An 18193-nucleotide genomic window follows, 5' to 3' on the forward strand; every position below is an offset into this window, starting at 1 on the left:
GGGCACAGGCTAAGGCCAGCAGTGCCCCCGCCCGTGGAACACACAGGGCCACCCGGAGGCTGGCCCGTGCAGCCGCTGAATGCGTGACCCGCGGGTACAGCTCAGGCTGCAGCTGGAGGCCTGGCTCAGCGGTCGCCACGGTTTCTAACGGAGCCTCAGCTCTGTGCGTGGAAACACGGCCAAGCCCCCCCCCATCAGGCTCCCGCCGCTGCTCCGCCTTCCTCTCACCTGCCCCACGCGGCCCGTCCTCTAGCGCGCCTCACGGGCCCACCTCACTCGGTGATCCGCCCCGCGGCGTCTCTACCTGTTCTGTTTATTTCCTTAAGTATCTTTATCTTCCCGTGTGACCGGTCCTTTTCCCAGACTAGATCAAAGCTATTTCCCACCCTTTTTCTTTTCCAATGGAACTGATTCAGGCTGACGTCTCCCGCCGCCTCCGACCTTTGAGCTGCGAGCTGCAGCACGGACCTTCCATCATCGTCACTGGTCCCCTCAGACCACTTTCTCGTTTCCATTTTCACACGCAAGTCATTAGCAAGTGTGCGGCTGAGGCTCCTCCGAGCGCCGACTTTCAGTTTCACCGACCAGGGTCAGGGCCTCACTGTGGTAGCCTTCACACATTCGTGCGCTCGTTAGGAAGAAACAAACCGCTCTGAATGGGCGCAGCACCTTCTCCACCTAGATGCTGTCTAGGACATGTTTACAGGCGAATTTGTACCTTTGAAGTGAACTTTAAGTGAAGTATTAAAATGAAACTCGAGACTATAAACGGTGTCCTTCCTGCCCACTGGGCCCTGGCCCGGAGCCCTGTGTGGTACTGCCTGGAGGCCCGTCAGAAGTGGGGCCGGGCCAGAGACTCTGCACCAAGAAAGTGCTCTGTTCACCGAGTGCAGGGGTCGAGCAGCTTGTCACGCTTCCTCGTGGGCCTTCTTGTCCTCACATCGTAACCTGGCAGCCCAAGCCTTGTAGACAGTCGGGGGCCGCGTGAGGAAGCAGGCTAGGCTTGGGGGCTGTTAACTCACCTGACAGTCTGTTCTGGCTTTACCTCCAGAAAGAACCACTCCCTCTGCCTTGGTTTGAGGAGAGACACCAGGGGTTTAACACCGCTGCTGTTGTTGTCAGGTGCCACTGAGTCATTCTGACCCACAGCAACCCGGCCTGCAGCGGGGAGCTGTCCCACGGGGTTCCCAGGGCTGCGACCTTCCTGCAAGCAGACTGCCTGGCCTTGTTCCCACCGTGGGGGTTCGACCCACTGACTTTTCAGTTAGCAGCTGAGTTCTTATCCATTGCACCCCCAGTGCTCATTACTTTAAATTAAGTTTCTGAAATGTCAACGAGCAAACAGAGGCGTCTCCATCAGTCCACAAGGCACACGCGAGGCCTTGGCACTGGGAACAAATGCAGTCACCTCAGTCCTCTCGCTTCTGTGCGACAGGCCTCCCATCTTGCCGTGCAGACCACGCCCTGCACCAACGACCTTGAGGCCTACCTGGATCCTGGTGACCCGGCTTCTCTCTCCCTGCCCACCTGCCCTCCCTCCTTCTGAAGGACCCGTTACCATGGAGACAATGATAGAAATACTCTACTAGGCAGAAGTGAGCATTTCAAAGGAGGGACTGCCGCTGGGACTGCCGCGGGCAGCATCCAGAAAGGCGGAGAGGCCAGGATCCAGCCGCTCTGCGGTGCCCAACACGACTGCCCTCCCTCTCAGAGGGGACGGGAAGTGCTCAGCGAGGGGTGGAATCCTCTGCAACTGCACACTAGCATCTGGTCTAGACCACACGGCGCCCGGTCCACACCGCACGGCGCCCGGTCCAGACCACATCAGGAGCAGAGGCAAAACACAGGGACATGGACAGATGAACAGGGGAAAATGGAGAAAGCATGTCTGAGAATGAACCCCCCAAATGGCCACAGACTCATCAAGTACTGGGGTGTTAGAAACCTTCAAAAGAGGGCCAAGACCACATAAGCCCAGCCCAAGATGAGGAAGAGAAAGCTACCATGTGGTCAACAATCTGAAGCAAAGCCGGCACCGCCATGAGCAGACGGAACTCACGCACAAAAGCAGACAGAGAGACCTTCACCCGCTGAAACTGAACACTGCCCTGTGCGGCTGGAGGCAACGACGCAACTCAGAAAACCAACCAGCGGCCTCACAGAGAAAGACACCAAGCCGTGACCCCCCTCGTGTGACCGTGCCTGGCACCTGCCGGTCCACTGCAGACACCGCACGGTAACTCACACGGAGACCACCAGGCACCAGAGTCCCCGAATGTGTCAGCTGCAAGAAAAGAAGGGATAAAACGGGGAAAAGGCTCCATTACAAAAAGAAAAGAGATCCGAGGCGAGAAAACAGCCCCACACGAAAAAAATTGTCAATGGTGTTGAAATAAGGCAACCCTGGACTCCTGTGCTGCTTCCAAAGAATCAACATAGAAGACCACCGGTGAACAGGTACTTTACACGAGGACAAGACGGGGCAGGGAAGCTAGATGAGTGGAAACAGAACCATGAGAACGGAAACTAGTGGACACTCACATGATGTGAGGAACGTAACAAGGTGTGTGGAAACTGTTGAATGGGGACCTGAACTGCTGCGCGCACCTGCCCCAAACACACAGGAAGTTATTTCAAAGAAAAAGGCAATGACAGGACCCTGCAGAATCGGGCCGACACTCAGCTGTGGCCGATTGAAGCGCTCACTCCTCTCCCACGTGAATGCACGCACCTAATATAGCTCTAACGATAACGTCAACACTGGGGACTCAAGAAGGGTTCCAGAGGTGACCCGGGGGAATTCCAGTGGAACTGATACTTGGAAAATTCACACAAAAGGCCAACACACTGCATACACAATCAGTAAAGATTTTAACAGTCTCAGGGGATGATATCCAAAGGCCGAAAAAAGCCACTTAAAAAAAAAAAAAAATGATGGTCTTTTCTCTACTGTCAAAGGCAAGGAAACAAGAAACGAAACAAAAATCCTTGCAAATTTAGAACAAAAATACTAATTCATTACGAATCATAACATGGGTTTGCCATACAAGGTTCATTACTCCCCAGTCCATGAAAGGTGCATTCAGAATGAAGCCAAGTACGGATGGCTTCAATAAAGAGCCACAGAAGAAGTGAGAGAAACCCATGCCACATGGTAAGTGTTAAAACCAAAAGGAGCAGGAAGAAAAAAAAAACCCAAAAAAGACAGGCTAACTTTTACAACCTCAGAGCGTGGAAGGGCCCTCCCAAAAGCTGACACTGAAGTCAGGAGATATTCAAAACAACACTGGCTTTATCCACATCATCTGAACTTCTGTCCCCAACAGGCATGTGTATAAGGCATAAAATCCCATTGGGTAAAAACTGGAGACCTGGTGGTGCAGTGGTGAAGTGCTCTGCAGACCTGAACCCACCAGCCCCTCCACGGGATAAAGAAGAGGCAGTCTGCTTCTGTAACAACTTACAGCCTCGGAAATCCTAAGGTGCGGTTCTACACTGCCTGTCCCCTGGGCGCTGTGAGTCAGAATTCACTTCATGGCACTGGGTTTGGTTTTTGGTTACGTGACAACTACATATAAAAACTCTATGGGCTTAAAAGGGAGCTCTGGTGGTGTAGTGCCTAAGGCATCTGACTGCTAACCAGAAGGCTGGCGGTTCAAACACACCAGCCACTCCTCAGAAGGAAAATGGGGCAATCTACTTCTGTAAAGATTTATTGCCTTGGAAACCCAAGGAGGGGGTCACTATGAGTCAGAATTGACTCGACAGCAGTGAGTTTAAAGAGTTTGATAGAAAAATCAATAAATTTTTTTCCCTCAAGAAAACATAAGTAGCTAAACCTGCCTTAAGTAGACAAAAATATGAATACCAGGGAAGAAATCTGACAAGACAGAATGATTTAAGGAGCAACTTCTATAAACTTCCTGTGAACAGAGCCATGGCCACATTAGGAGAGCGCTTCCAGGGCAAAGAAGAGAGCCGACTCCTGCTTGGTACTAAGGCCACTTGCATGCCCACACGATGCCAACTTCTGGGCCCAAACCCAGCTGTGTCATTTTTCAAGTGAGTCAGGACCACAGCCAGCAGACAGTCTTCACTTAAAATGCTCAGTTCTCGCTGTGCCGACCACAGCCTTTACTCGACAAGAAAGTTCAACAGGGCGATTTCTCAAGGGAAGGCAGGCTTCAGCTGCTTCTATCCCCGACGGCAGGGGACGCCAGCTTGAGAGTAAGAAGGGCCCTGGGAGGGATGGACACCGACAATGCACATGTGCACGTGGGAAACACGCATAGCCGCACCCTGCTTGTGCAACGCCAACCACGTGAGGGCCGTTTGGCTGCTGATCCAAAGCGTACAGGACACGTCCTAACAAGCAGCAGACCCAGTGCCACCGACTCCGGGCACAGCAACGCGCAGGGCAGAGCACAGCCGCCCGGCTGGCCTTCCAGGGCTGCCAGTCTTTGCAGAAGCAGACCACCTCACCTTCCCCCTGTGGAGCGGCTGGTGGGCTCGAGCCCCTGACCTCTCAGCAGCCAAGCACTTAACCACAGCGCCACCAGGGCACCTTCTAAGACAGAGAGTGAAGTGCAAAACGACGTGTAAGCGTTCTAAGAAACAATGTAGCCAGGTGTGCTCGCTTAGACACGCGGACCACCTCTAGAAGGGTATAGAACTAACAGTGACCATCTCTGAGGACGGGCACTGGGGCCAAGGGAGGGAGGGCAACTTACCGTTTCATGGCACGGTCTCCATTATCATTATTATTATTATTATTATTATTATTAACCATTATCACGTATTACCTAGTCAGAAGAAATAAATTCAAAGTTAAAGCAATAAACAGCGATGGCTGTGCCGCCCGAGTGGGGCCAGGCAGCACCCGCATCTGCACACAGATGCTGGGGCCGTACGCGCCCTCCCGTCACTCCGCCAGCAGCTTGTTTCCCAGGAGGCCTCCTAAACCGGAAAGGCCGGCACATGGCCTGGCAGGCAATTCAGAAGACAAAAAAATCAACCGCGAAAGCCTTCAGAAGACCCAATTAAAAATGTAGGTAAATTGCAGGCTGAATACACCCTTCAATCTCAACTAACCACCACCCCTTTCCGCAGTGCCCTCTCCTACCCTGACGATTCCACTTCTGAGCACTCCCCCGCAGACAGCTAGCCTGTGCGCAGACACCTGCCTCCCAGACTCACCTGCACGGACACCTGCCTCCCAGACCTACCCACGTGCAGACACCTGCCTCCCAGACCCACCCACGTGTAGACACCTACCTCAGAGACCCTCCTATGTGCACACACCTACCTCCCAGACTCACCTGCACAGACACCTACCTCCCAGACCCACCCACGTGCAGACACCTACCTCCCAGACCCACCCACGTGCAGACACCTGCCTCCCAGACCCACCCACGTGCAGACACCTGCCTCCCAGACCCACCCACGTGCAGACACCTGCCTCCCAGACCCACCCACGTGTAGACACCTACCTCACAGACCCTCCTACGTACACACACCTACCTCACAGATCCACCATCCTGTGCACAGACACCTGCCTCTCAGACCCACCCATGTGCAGACACCTACCTCATGACCCTCCTATGTACATACACCTACCTCACGGATCACCAGCCTATGTGCACAGACACCTGCCTCTCAGACCCACCCATGTGCAGACCCCATGACCCACACATGTGCACCTACCTCACAGACCCTCCCATGTGCACACACCTACCTCACAGACGCTCTTACGTAAACACACCTACCTCACAGACCTGCCAGCCTATGTGCGCAAACACTTGCTTCCCAGACCCATCTATGCACGGACACCTACCTCACACAGACCCTCCTACGTGCACAGACACCTCCCTCACACAGATCCTTCTACGTGCACAGACACCTACCTCACACAGACCCACCGATGTGGGCAGACACCTACCTCACACAGACCCTCCTACGTGCACAGACACCTACTTCACAGACCCACCGATGTGGGCAGACACCTACCTCACAGACTGGCCTATGTGGGTAGACACCAGCCTCACAGACCTACCCAAGTGCACACACCTACCTCACAGATCCCACCTATGTGTTCAGGCACCTACCCTCGATCTGCTATGTGGGCAGACACCTACCTCACAGACCTGCCCACGTCAAATGATGAAAAAACATTAAAAAAACCACACATGATTAATAAGAGACACTTCCGCATCTTTCTGCACTTCTATCTCGAGGACTGTCTCATGTTCACAATCAGAACAGTATTTAAGGTGAAAGTCTGAGAGGAAGCCCACCCACGGTTGGCAGAGCCCCCCGTCCCTTCTGCTGCGTGAGCTGCACGAGGCTGCTCACGACCCCTGCCTCGCCCCGCCCCGCCCCTGCAGCACGCCCCTGGTGTCTCTCTCCCTCTCACACCACCTCGGAGCCCTGTCCGTTGAGGCCTCCCTGAGGGACTTCAGCATCCTCCGCTCACCACGTGCACGTCCCTTTCCAGCAGGTGTGTCCCCAGCAGCACAGATAAAGGGCGACCTCACCAGCAGCTGTCCCATCTGTACTCCTGCCACGTGGCAAACCCACAGTCATCTCTATTTCCCGGCTCGTCACACAACCCTAGTTACAAAAGCTCCCTCATCTTCCTCTTCTCTTTGCACCACACACCTGGAGTCACTCAAGCAGCCAAGGGCAGTGTTTCAAGTTGCAAGCACCCCTGGGACTCTGTAGTCCAAGGGCCTGTGGGAGGGACAAGGGAAGGAGAGGAGCCAGACGACAGGGCCCGTCCGAAGCCACACTGTGCGCGGCTGGGCAAAGAAGGCACACAGGTTCCGGCCTTTTCGAACTTCTGAACGTGGCTGGTGAACACACCGGACCCACATAACAGCCTTCTGTGTACCGAGGAAGCTTCACTCGCAAGCTGGACGTGCTCGTGACCACAGACGGTGCCGCCAGGCCATTCTGGGTGGCGGTTTGTCTGTCACTCTCAGAGCATTTTATACCCTTTCACCTGTTTCATAAAAATGAGTAGAAGTAAAAGCATGGGTCCTACAGTGGACATCACTGAAACACAGAGAGACTGCGTCAGGCATCCTCACCAAAAGAGGAGGACTGCTGGCCTCAAGGAGAGGACAATGGGACCAAGTTTCAACCGAGAAGGTCACCCTGAGAGCATGCATCAGCAGGAGGCAGCCCGAACCGTGCCTGGGGCCGCGGTGAGAGGAGGCAGAGCGCTCCTGCGCCCCCACCTGGGGCCGCGGTGAGAGGAGGCAGAGAGCTCCTGCGCCCCCAACGTTTGAGTCCAGAGGATCCCCACACCCCACCACATCTGACCCAAAGCAGCTCCCCGATACCGCCCTCAAGCCCACTTCTAATTACTGCCGTGAGTCCTTCAGCCCAGGGCACCCAGACACAGCCCTCGCTTGGCCCACCTACCTCATTACTGGGGGCCAGAACGGAGAACTGTGAAGTCGGGGGTGAGGAGGGCCTGTTCTTTGCCTCTCTGGGTCGGCACGGCGTGTGGCCTCTGCTGGCTTCGCCCTGGTTCCATCCTCCTGCCTCTCTCTGCGGAGGGACGTTCTCCGCGTCAGCACACCGGCGTGGCACGCGCTGACCCAGCCCCGGGCCTGCCGTCACCTCCCCGCGAAGGGACCCAACACGGGCAGAACAGTCAGCGTCTCCCCCGACCCCTCCCCAGTCGGAACGGCGAAGCCTGACTTCCTAGAGCCACAGATGCCCACTCTGGTGGGCCTTCCGGCTGTGACAATCCAGAAGGGGTGTGGCATCTCAACAATCACTCCAGAAACTGTACTCGGATGACCACTGCTCCAGGCTGACGGTCCAGCCTGGTCCGATCAACTGTGGGCGAGGGGCCCGTGAGACAGCAGGGGCTGCTGGGGGTGGAACGTCGTAGAGAAACGTGAGTGGGGAGGAAAGACCCCCCGCCCACAGCTCCCACCTTCCAGTCACGGGGCGGCTCCTCGCCACCTGTCCCAAGCACTGATCACACTTGCAGCAAAAAGGTCCTTATTATCCATTCCTAAGGGACTCCCGCTAAAATTTAGCAGGAGAGGCAATAATAGCTGGAGATGAGTTTTATGATCAGCCCAGAAATAGCTGAAGAGGAAGGAAAACCACTTTAGAGACAATGTCTTCCAAGCCAGGATGACCTCCCTGGCCCTACCCACTGGCACCGAGTCCATCCCGACACACAGGGACGCTACGGGACAGAGTAGAACTGCCCCACAGGGTTTTCAAGGCTGTCGATCTTGACAGGGACTCTACGGGACAGAGTAGAACTGCCCCACAGGGTTTTCAAGGCTGTCGATCTTGAGGGGAACAGCCCACGACATCTTTCTCCCTCTCCTGATATAAATAGTTACCTGGTCAGGTATTTTTTTAAAAAGGGAGGGAAGCAGCACAGCTCAGGCCACAGAGGCATCTAGGGGGGAGACAGCTACCCTGTCCTCTACCCAACATGAACAGAGATGTGGGCGGGGAGAGTCAACGGATAACGGGCTTCTGGTATCCTGGTAACATCAGCAAGAGCGTCTCCACACCAGGATGGCAGTACCAGGCCACTGTATGGGCCGGCGACAGTGAACAGCTGTCCACATGCTCCTACACAGACTCTGGGCTCACCAACAACCGCTGCGTCAGCCTCCCTCCCACACAGGTCTGCTCACGGAGGGAACACGCTGGTCACGCTTGTGAGTACGCAGATCCCCGGCCCAGAGATCAGCGAGTCAATGAACCAGAATTGAGGGGCTGGGCACAGCCTATCTTACTCCACGTTTTTCAGCGTAATCTGAGAACATCAGCATCATTGGCACAGGTCTCCTGCTTCACCAGGGTGGACCCAGCAATGAGAGAGGAGTCCACCCACAGGGAAGGCTTCCGGTTTCTCCTCAGGTTTCTGGGTCTCCTCAGTCTGGAGCACCGACTCTACACTCCTGGGGCGTCCACTGAGGCCCGGAATACACCAGCCAGCCCTGGCAGCTGCCACCGTCAGAACACCTCAACGGCTACCCACTGCTCTCCCCGTCGAGCCCAGATACCGGCTACGGGTTACGAGACCCTCACAATCCAGCTCTTCCCCACCTCCACCAAATGTCACATGTCACTCCCTCCCTCTTCCCCTGCTCCAGGCGTCCCGGACTGTCAGCTGGTCCCTCAGCAACGCCCATGTCCCCTGCTCAGACTACTCTTCCTACGACGCACCCGGCGGCAGGGCTCTGCGTGGACAGCATGGGCTTTCTCTGAGGCCTGATTTGGCCTCATGTTAATGAAGTTCACTGCCCAAAGTGAATGTTTTCTTTCAAAGATGCGAATCACACAATAATTTTTCAACAATTTTAATACCCCCGATAGTGAGCTCCATGAAAATACCCCCCACCTGTGCCCCGTTTCCTGTGCCCGGCATGGCAGACTGACTGTGTGGGCGGGTTCACTGATGCCTCTCTTGCGGTCCGTTAACACCCACCCCCTGATAAGACGGAAGGGCACAGGCCTGAACAAGCGACTGAGCAGAGTGTGGGAAGAGACGGAGGGCACTGAGAGAGATGGCAGGGGCCAAGGAGGGAATTCCTGGCGAACACGTGGCCCAGCGACAAGTCCCCGCGCTCTCTGAGAGGCCCAGGCGCTCGCATAGCTCCTGGGACGAGTGTGCAGCGGGGAGTGGCAGGACTGGAGGGAATGGCGGCCACTCCGAGGGTGGGGGCCGTGTGGGGAGGGAGGAATGGATTCCACTCACCTGGACCCAGGCCCCTTCCTCTTGCCAGCTGTCTCTGAGAAGGGCAGATGCTCAAGGCGGAGCTGGGGAAGGAAAAGAAATGGTGAGATGCCCGAGTTCCTCGGCAGCGCCCGGCCTCCTCGGGCTGCACATGCAGCAGCGATCCAGCGGGATCAGGAGGCACAGCCCTCCCTCTCGGGGGGGGGGAGAGCCTGGACAGGGCTCCGGGCCGTGGGCCGCAGCCTCAGCAGTAACCGCCGATTAGGTCAGTGGAGTCCACGGCCTCCTCTGGGCGGCTCAGAGCTTCCCCTGCCAAGCAGTGGAGCAAAGCAGTAAGGAACCAGGGCAAGGTCAAGAAATCCACTCAGGAACCCAGGCTGTCCCTTATTAGCTACTCGGCACCGGCCAGCTCCCAAAAGGCAAAGGGCATGCACTGCATGTACCAAGCGGAGGGCACAGGGTGAAGATGGTGCTGCCACCCGTGCCCTACGATGGCCGCGGAGGGGTCCAGCACCTCACTGTCAACATCTCCATTCACGCTCTCACAACACACTCTGTAGTCCAGTCCTCACTCGCGGAGAGTGAGCAGAGGCACAGAGCACATGAAAGGCTTAGGGCACAGGACAAACCGTGACAGCCTCCTGAGGACCTGTAATAAACAGAAAATCCACTGGCAGTTCCATGCGGACACGCGGAGAAATCAACGGCACAGGTGCCCAGTAGAAAGCTCAGCAAAAACTCCATTTCTGCCAGGTAGTGACCAGTGACAGAGGGCCGGAAGTTCAAGTCAGCTGTGCATTTAAGAACTAAGAAGGGACCAGGCTGTGTTAGGTTCTTAATGTGATGACCACTCATCAGGTAACAGTGCCGTTACTCATGCATGTTGTTGTTGTTATGTGCCATCCAGTAGGACCTGACTCATAGCGAGCCCTCCTTGGGTTTTCGAGGTGGTATCACTACGGAAGTACATTGCCTAACCTTCCTGCAGGGAGTGGCTGGTGGGTTTGAACTGCCAGCCTTTTGGTTAGCAGCTGAGTGTCCTAATCACCGCGCCACCAGAGCTCTCACGGGCAAATGGACACTTGAGCTGGCTTCCCTGTCACCTGAGTGATCCTTTGTGTCACTTTTCCTACTTCACACGCTCCCTGGGTGGAGCCAGGACTGGCCCGTCTCACCTACAGCTCACGGTGAGTAAAGCGAGCGCAGTGCAGCAAGCTCCGCGCGAAGCGGACACCTCGGCCCCACCGGGAGCTTTGCGCACGCGCACTCCTCCACCACGAAGCCTGCAGTCCCCGCAGGGCAAGCGCGTCCCGCCCCCGAGAACTGGGGGTGTCCCCGTCCAGCCACACCCCCGGGCTTCATTCTCCCCGCCACGCCCACCCGGACCCATCTTCAGCTTCTCAATTGGCCTCCACGGCACTTTCCCGTCTTCCCTCCATCCTCGGAGCATCCTCTAATACCCAAGCCCTGAACCTTCTCATACCACAGCCCGCCTCCCATCTTCTCATCTAAACTTCCGCCCTTTCCCCAGTGTTTTAAGACCCCTGAACGTTGAAGCCCGCTATTGTTTCTTCATTAAACCCCACGGGAGAGTGGTGGTGGTGGTGGTGGTGGTGTTATGTGCCGTGGATTTGGAGGCGACTCACAGCAACCCCTCCTTGGGTTTCCGAGGCAGTATCACTACGGAAGTAGATTGCCCCATCTTCCTTCCGAGGAGTGGCTGGTGGGTTTGAACCGCCAGCCTTCTGGTTAGCAATCAAGTGCCTTAGGCACTAGGCCTAATACCCATAGCCCCACGATGCCCTTCCAAGCAAACACGGCGCCAGAGGCCGGCAAGATGGCGCTCTGCGGAAGCGCCAGTCAGCCTGACCATGCCACTGGCCGGCCAAGATGACGGGCGGGCAGCGCACAGTGGACGGGGCTCCAGGGCCACCCTACCCCGAGACCCTCCTGTTAGCGTCCCGTCACTCCCTCAGAAACGGGAGGCTCAGGCGCCCAGGACCAACTTCTAAATGGGCTAAACGGCACCTAGTCACGCCCCGAGGCCAGAAGGCAGCTCTAAAAGCGGCCCAAGATCGACAGGCTTGATAGCCCCATCACTGGACAACAAGATGGGCAGAGCAAGCCGTCTCCACCGCAAGCGCTCAAGATGGCGCTCACGCGGCAAACCAGAAAAGGTGGCGCAGGTTGGGCAGGGCTTGTCAGCTCCCAAGTCCGCCATCACTCAGATGGCACTTGCGTATCAAACCTCAGCCCCCTTCCCTTAGTCATCAAAGATGGCACAAGGCTCTGCAGCCCCCGTCCACCTATTAGGACGCCCCTGGGCCACCGCCTGGGATGTATATACCTCAGCTGCCGCCCCTCAGCTAACACCGCAGCCCGGGTCAGTCCTCCAGGGCCCGCCCCATGCGGATCCGCTGTCACTCAGGCCGGCGCACGCGCGCTACACTTCGCACGGCTACCTCTTGGCCAACCACATCATGGTGGGCAGGTTCTGCAACAAGTGTCAGTCATTCAGAAGATGACAGCCCCCTCGGCCCGCCCCTGCAGCCCTGCGGGCCTTCATATGACACCTGCACAGTAAGCCTCGGCTGCCACCTGTCGGCCAGCAAAGAGAGCACGCTGGTGGGCAGGGCCGGGCCCTGTGTTCGTCGTTCAGGACACCACAGCCCCGCTGCCACTCAAGCTGGCGCCTGCGCGTAAGCCCTGGGCAACCCCTGTGCTAGCAAAACGGCGAGAAGGTGGGCAGAGCTCTGCAGCCCCCGTACTCTCTAAGGACAACCCCCTGGCCGTGCCACTTTGGCCCGGTGACATGGCTCCTGCGCAATGTATCTTACCTATTGCTCCCAAAACAAGATGGAGCCAAAGCAGTGCAGGGGGAGAAGGCCGCCGGGACGGCAGAGGCAGGACGGCTTGCCCTCTGGAGCCCTCATGCCCAGCCAGGCACTGACACTCGAGGCCGTCCTTCACAAATGCCTCCGCGGTAGCAGGAAGTGCGGCAACCTTCAGGCATTCCAGCCAAATAGAACAGTGTCACAATCGCTAGCTGTCACCCGATCTCAGACGTTAAAGTTTGGACCGCACACCGAAGTGATACTCAGATAAGTCTACTTCCAGCCACCTCGAAATATACTGAGCCACCAGCAGATTTTAGTGAGACCCGCAGCCTTGTATTACTGCAAAGAAACACCACAGCGGTCGCTGCAGCCTCGGCCCCGCCCTTCGCGACAGGCAGCCAAAGATGGCGCCGATGTGTGCGACACCACAGTTCCTTCAAGGCCCAGAGCAGAGGCACCCCGCAGTCATGCCAGTCCTTGGCCCCGCCTTACAGCAGTCAGACCGTCAGGACACCTGTCCAGTAAATGCCATTTGCCCCTAATAAAAATGGCGCCGGAGTGGGCGGGCCGTACTGCCCATCACAGCCCAGCGGCCCTGCCCCACTGCGGATCTCCGCTCCTCGGGCCAGCACTGCGGCAGAACAAGCCCCGCCCCTCAGACTGGCACCAAGCAGGGGCGGGCCGGAGGACCTAGCCAATCAGTGAGCAGGTGGGAGGGGCAGCCCTCTGCAGCCCCACCTAGCAGGAGCAGGGGCGCCTCGAGGGCCACGGCCCCCACCACTTACTTCTTTGGCATTGCCTTGCACGGACTCACCAGTGACAAGAGTCCTCGGCCCCTAGCCTGGGCTTGGCGCGGACCGGAACAAGATGGCACTGGGAGCCCCCAAGCGTCGGCTGCCACCTCAACAGGGGGTCCCACCCTGTGGCCCTCGGCCCCACAAGATGGCGCCACAGCGGCAAACCGTGGTAGCCCCCGCCCGTCAGCTTCGGCCAGAGAGCCTGGGACTGTAGCCCTCCCCAGAGCCCCCGCAAAAGCAACGCCAACCACCTTGACCACCAGGCTATCCACACCACTCGGCCATCAGCAATGGCGTGGCCAACGCCCCCTCCATCCCACCTCCGCCCAGCCTTGTCCCTGGTTGATAGCGGTCCAGACGCGCTGCAGGACCGCGGTCTCCGGCCACGGCGCCCATCTGGACCTCATGGGTACAGTGGCCGGGACGACTCACCTAACCGCACGCACGCCACCCCGCTGGCAGGAGGCTCCGGGAGGCCCGGCGCTGCTCGGGCCACTGTCTAGCACACCCACCCAGCACCGGGCGCCCGACGGCGCTGCCAACCCAGGGTCGACATGTCCGGCGGGCCCGCTAGGCTTGCCGACCGCTGCCTCCCGCGGCTCCCAGGCGTCTGGACACAGGGGCTGCCAAAGACGCCGTCAGGGCTCCTCCGCAGAGGCGGGACCACGGAGCAGGCCAATCAGCGGCCGCACCGCCCGACTCGGGCCCTCGCCACGCCCCCACGCCGTGCCAGCTACAACCCCGGTTGCCTTGGCAACGGCTTGGTGTGAAGGCTGGTGCTTGACGTCGCTTGAGTGGACGCGAGGGGCCCCAAGTGAGGTCTGGAAAAGGAGGGGTGGTGGATGCTACCCCAAAATGGGGGAGTAGTGGAAGGAAGCCCACCACCGTATCCCCAGTGCAAAAAACTGCTCAAGAAAGAGAAATGCACTTTTGTCTAAAAAGAGTAAGGCACAAAGTCCACAGAACATCTATGAAGCTAAAGACCAATGACAAGTTGGGAGACCAGACTTCTTCCCTGAGACACAAGAAAGGCAGGGAGCTAACGTCCTTCAAAAACAAAGAGGTCCTGGAAACCAAGAAGATAAGGACCAAACCACGCCGGCCCAATGGGCAAAGGGGCGGAAACCCGCCATGCACAGAAAAACACCAACGGCTGACGGACAGACCCACCACCTTACTCCCAGATAAATGCCAAACGCAACCACGGGATGTGGAACAGGGTCGGGGCACGGGTGCTCTCAACAGGCCGCAGGCACCAGGCTTCAGAACCAACTCCCGGGTGTGAATCCACACTGCAGGGCCGTTTAATAAACAGCAAGACATGGGCAGATGGAGTGTAAGCAAGCGAGGTGGTGTCTGATGCAGGAGCGAACCAGGTAACCCAGGAAACGCGAGGCACAGCTGCATGCAGCTGACAGGGACAGAGCCAAAGATACAGGCTGCCGGGCAGTCCGCGGGCCCCGTGGTGTCTCCGCTTGTCTGTCTGTAAGGGATAGTCACACACACAGCACACGCTCCCGAAAAGTGTACAAGAAACTGGTTATGGCCAGGAAGGACACACACACCACACGCTCCCGGAAAGTGTACAAGAAACTGGTTATGGCCAGGAAGGACGGAGCAGGGGCACGAAGGACATTTTTATCCCTCCCATTCATACTGCTTGAATGTCTTTGCTGAAAATAGCTATTTCTGTTCTAAACCACAATCAATGGATTATAGAAAGCTCATTCCAGTACCCCTGAGGGAACTCGTCCACTCCCAAAGCCCCGAAGGGAAGGGAGTGAGCGGGCACGTGGGCACGATCACATACAAGGATATTATCGGGGCATCATTTTTACTGGCAAAAAATGGATTCCACAGAAAAAGATTACATCCTACTCAGGAAAATCCACACGTCGCGGTTTTATGCAGCCAATAAAAATGTCGTATGGTTTTAATTTTAAAGGAAAAGATTCTTAAGACAGATACCTGCCCAAAGCAGGCCACCGGAGAACACACAGAGGGTGCCAAAGCAATCCAAACCAAACCTGCTGCTGTCGAGTCAGACCTGACTCATGACGACCCCTCCCTGGGTTCCGAGGCGGTAGCACTAGGAAGTAGATGGCCCAACCTTCCTTCCGAGGAGCGGCTGGTGGGTTTGAACCGCCAGCCTTCTGGTGAGCAGTCAGGTGCCTTAGGCGCTGTGCCACCGGCGCTCCTATAGAGTGTGCTACCAGAGTTCAACTGCGTTTTCCTGTAAGGGTGTCAGGAGTCTCCGGTGGCTGCTTGCTCTGTTGTGGTTGGTAGGCACCGCTGGGTTGGTACCGTCTCCTAGTAGTGACCCATGTACCACAGAACCAAACGCTGCCGGGGCCTGCGCCACGCTCACCTCACCATCACGGCCACGTTAGAACCCGCGGCTGCAGCCACCGCGGCAGTCCATGTCTCTTTCCTCTTTTCGCTGACCCCGCTACTTTACCAAGCATGATGTCCTTTACCAGGGCCCGGTCTCTTCTGAAAACAAGTCCAAGAATGTGAGATGAAGCCTCGCTCTCCTGCCTCTGAGGACCACTCTGATCGCACCTTTTCGGAGGCACATTGTCGCTCTTCAGGCGGCTCGGGGCCCACCCGCCATTGTTCCCCAACACCACAGTTCGAAGGTATCAGTTCTCGACTCTTCCTTATTTACCGTCTAGGTTTCACACGCACCTGAGACGACTGCAGAGGAACGGCTTGGGTCAGGCACACGTTACTCTTCAAAGTGACATCTCTGCTCTTTAACACTGTAAAGAGGTCTTCTGCTGTGGATCTGCCCAGTGTAACAGTCACTTGACTTCTTCACTGTGGCTTCCGTGGGCACTGACTGGTTGGGGGATGCTTTAAACCCCTCAAGTCTTCAACAGCTTCTCAGCCAGCGCCACGTACGAAACCCACAGACACAATGCCTGCTGACGCAGACACGGCTTTGAAAATACTGCCTCTGACGCAACTTAGGGAACCGCTGAGAGCGTCAGGCGCCCTCCTCGGGTCGATGCTCTCAGCCCTGTTACCCACCGGGAGCCCCTGGGAGCCCTTCAGGACCGCAGCCACCCAGGTCCGGTCCCACAAGGCACCTGTGCGAAGCGCCCGGGGCGCTCCAGCACCTGGCGAGGGTTGGGAGGTCATTTGAACAAACGTGAAATACAGGGAGTGGCCCTTACAACGCGCGACGAGCTGCACTTGGGACCCCCCGGCGGTGGAGGGGCTGGTGGACGTTTTCTTCCATCTGTGGTAGCAGCTGTGGCGGGACTGTAGTGGAAGCTGCGCTCCTGAGCAAAGGTGCGAAGCCGCCCGCCAACCCGCGGCAGAAATGTGCTTCCGTGAAAACTGGCGTTCCTGGAAACCCTCTGGGGCAGTTCCACTCTGTCCTCTCGGGTCGCTGTGTGTGGCAATCAATTCAGCAGCGGTGGGTTGGGTTGGGTCTTGGGGTCTGCTCTGTTCAACCTCAAACTGCTGGGGGGTCTTGCCTCAGAACTCAGAACCCAGGCTTCTCCACCCACACCCACGCCCCACAGAGCCACCGCACCTGGTCTCCTGGTTTAAATGCCACTGACCTACCGATGGCCCCGGACGTGCTCCGTCGCAGGCCTCCACACAGCTGCGTGTCCGTTGGACAGCTGACAGTCCTCACGGACACGTAACAGGCAACTCAGAGCATTTACGAAGGAAACGTTAATCCCACGTTCCTCCTCTTAGGAGCACTCAGCAGCTCAAGCCAAGAGGCTCCCAACGTCCCGGATGCTTTCCTCACCACCACCATCCAGTCGCTCAGCAGGTCCCGCGGACCCTACAGCCAAGGCCCCCGTGTCTCCCTCTGCACGACAGTCTCACCGCCCTAATCCCCCGGCCGTCAGCGGAAGCTTGACCGCCTGCTTCCACTCCAGCGCCCGCCCTCTGAAGATTCTCACTCAGCACCCCAGGTGACGTCTTCAAGGCAGACATGCCATCCTGCTTCAAAAAAACCCCAAACCACACTCACTGCCGCTGAATCAAGTACACTCATAGCAGCCCCTCCTTGGGTTGCCAAGGCATATCTCCACGGAAGTAGACTGCCCAGTCTTCCTTCTGAGGAGTTCTGAAAGCTCATGCTGTAACAGCCAAGGATCTCTTCCTTCAGATTTCTGGGATTTTTATGCCTTATTTACGAGCCACACACACACTGAAATCATAAAGATATTCTATTATTAAGGCAGACTTAACAAGCGATTTGTAAATGTGTCACACATTGCTACTCTTCTGGTACTTGTTTTGGAAAATAACCATTTTTGATTAAAAATGGTCTTTATGTTAATATGTAACACACTGAGCCCTAGTGGAGCAATTGTTAAGGGCTTGGCTACTAACAGGATGATCAGCGGTTCAAATCACTCAGTAGCTCTGTGGGAGAAAAGACCTAGCATCTGTTCCCATGCTGGTCGCAGCCAGGAAAGCCACCCTCTGGGGCAGGTCTACTGTCACGGGTCGTTGTGTGTTAGCGTCAACTTCACGGCACCCAACAGCAGGTAAGTATGTACAGGTTTACTGTTATTTTAATGTCAATTCATAGATACACACGTAAGTTATTCCATTTTAACTTCTCAAACCACACTTACTGACAGAGGCGCACATACCAGAGCTCTCTGCAGTTCCTGGTCATTTCCAAGACGTAAAGGGGTCTGAAGACCAAAGAGTCTGAGAAGCACTTGTCTGTGATAAACCTGTACAAAGCCCACTTTCTTCACTATTACGGTCCCAACGTCCAGCACAGGGATCAAAGAATGGCAGTGTCTCCTATGTGCCTGCTCAGCCGTTCCGTCCACAAACACCTGCACGCCTTCAAC

At 56.7% G+C, this 18193-nt stretch overlaps 1 protein-coding gene across 1 annotated transcript in view; it reads left to right on the forward strand.

The window, feature by feature from the left end:
* LOC103210421 overlaps positions 1–18193 on the forward strand; it is a 606668-nt gene that overhangs the window by 258413 nt on the left and 330062 nt on the right.

Source organism: Orycteropus afer, unplaced genomic scaffold, assembly GCF_000298275.1.
Source record: "Orycteropus afer afer isolate SDZICR_OR568_19922 unplaced genomic scaffold, OryAfe1.0 scaffold00610, whole genome shotgun sequence".
In the NCBI taxonomy this organism is placed as follows: Eukaryota; Metazoa; Chordata; class Mammalia; order Tubulidentata; family Orycteropodidae; genus Orycteropus; species Orycteropus afer.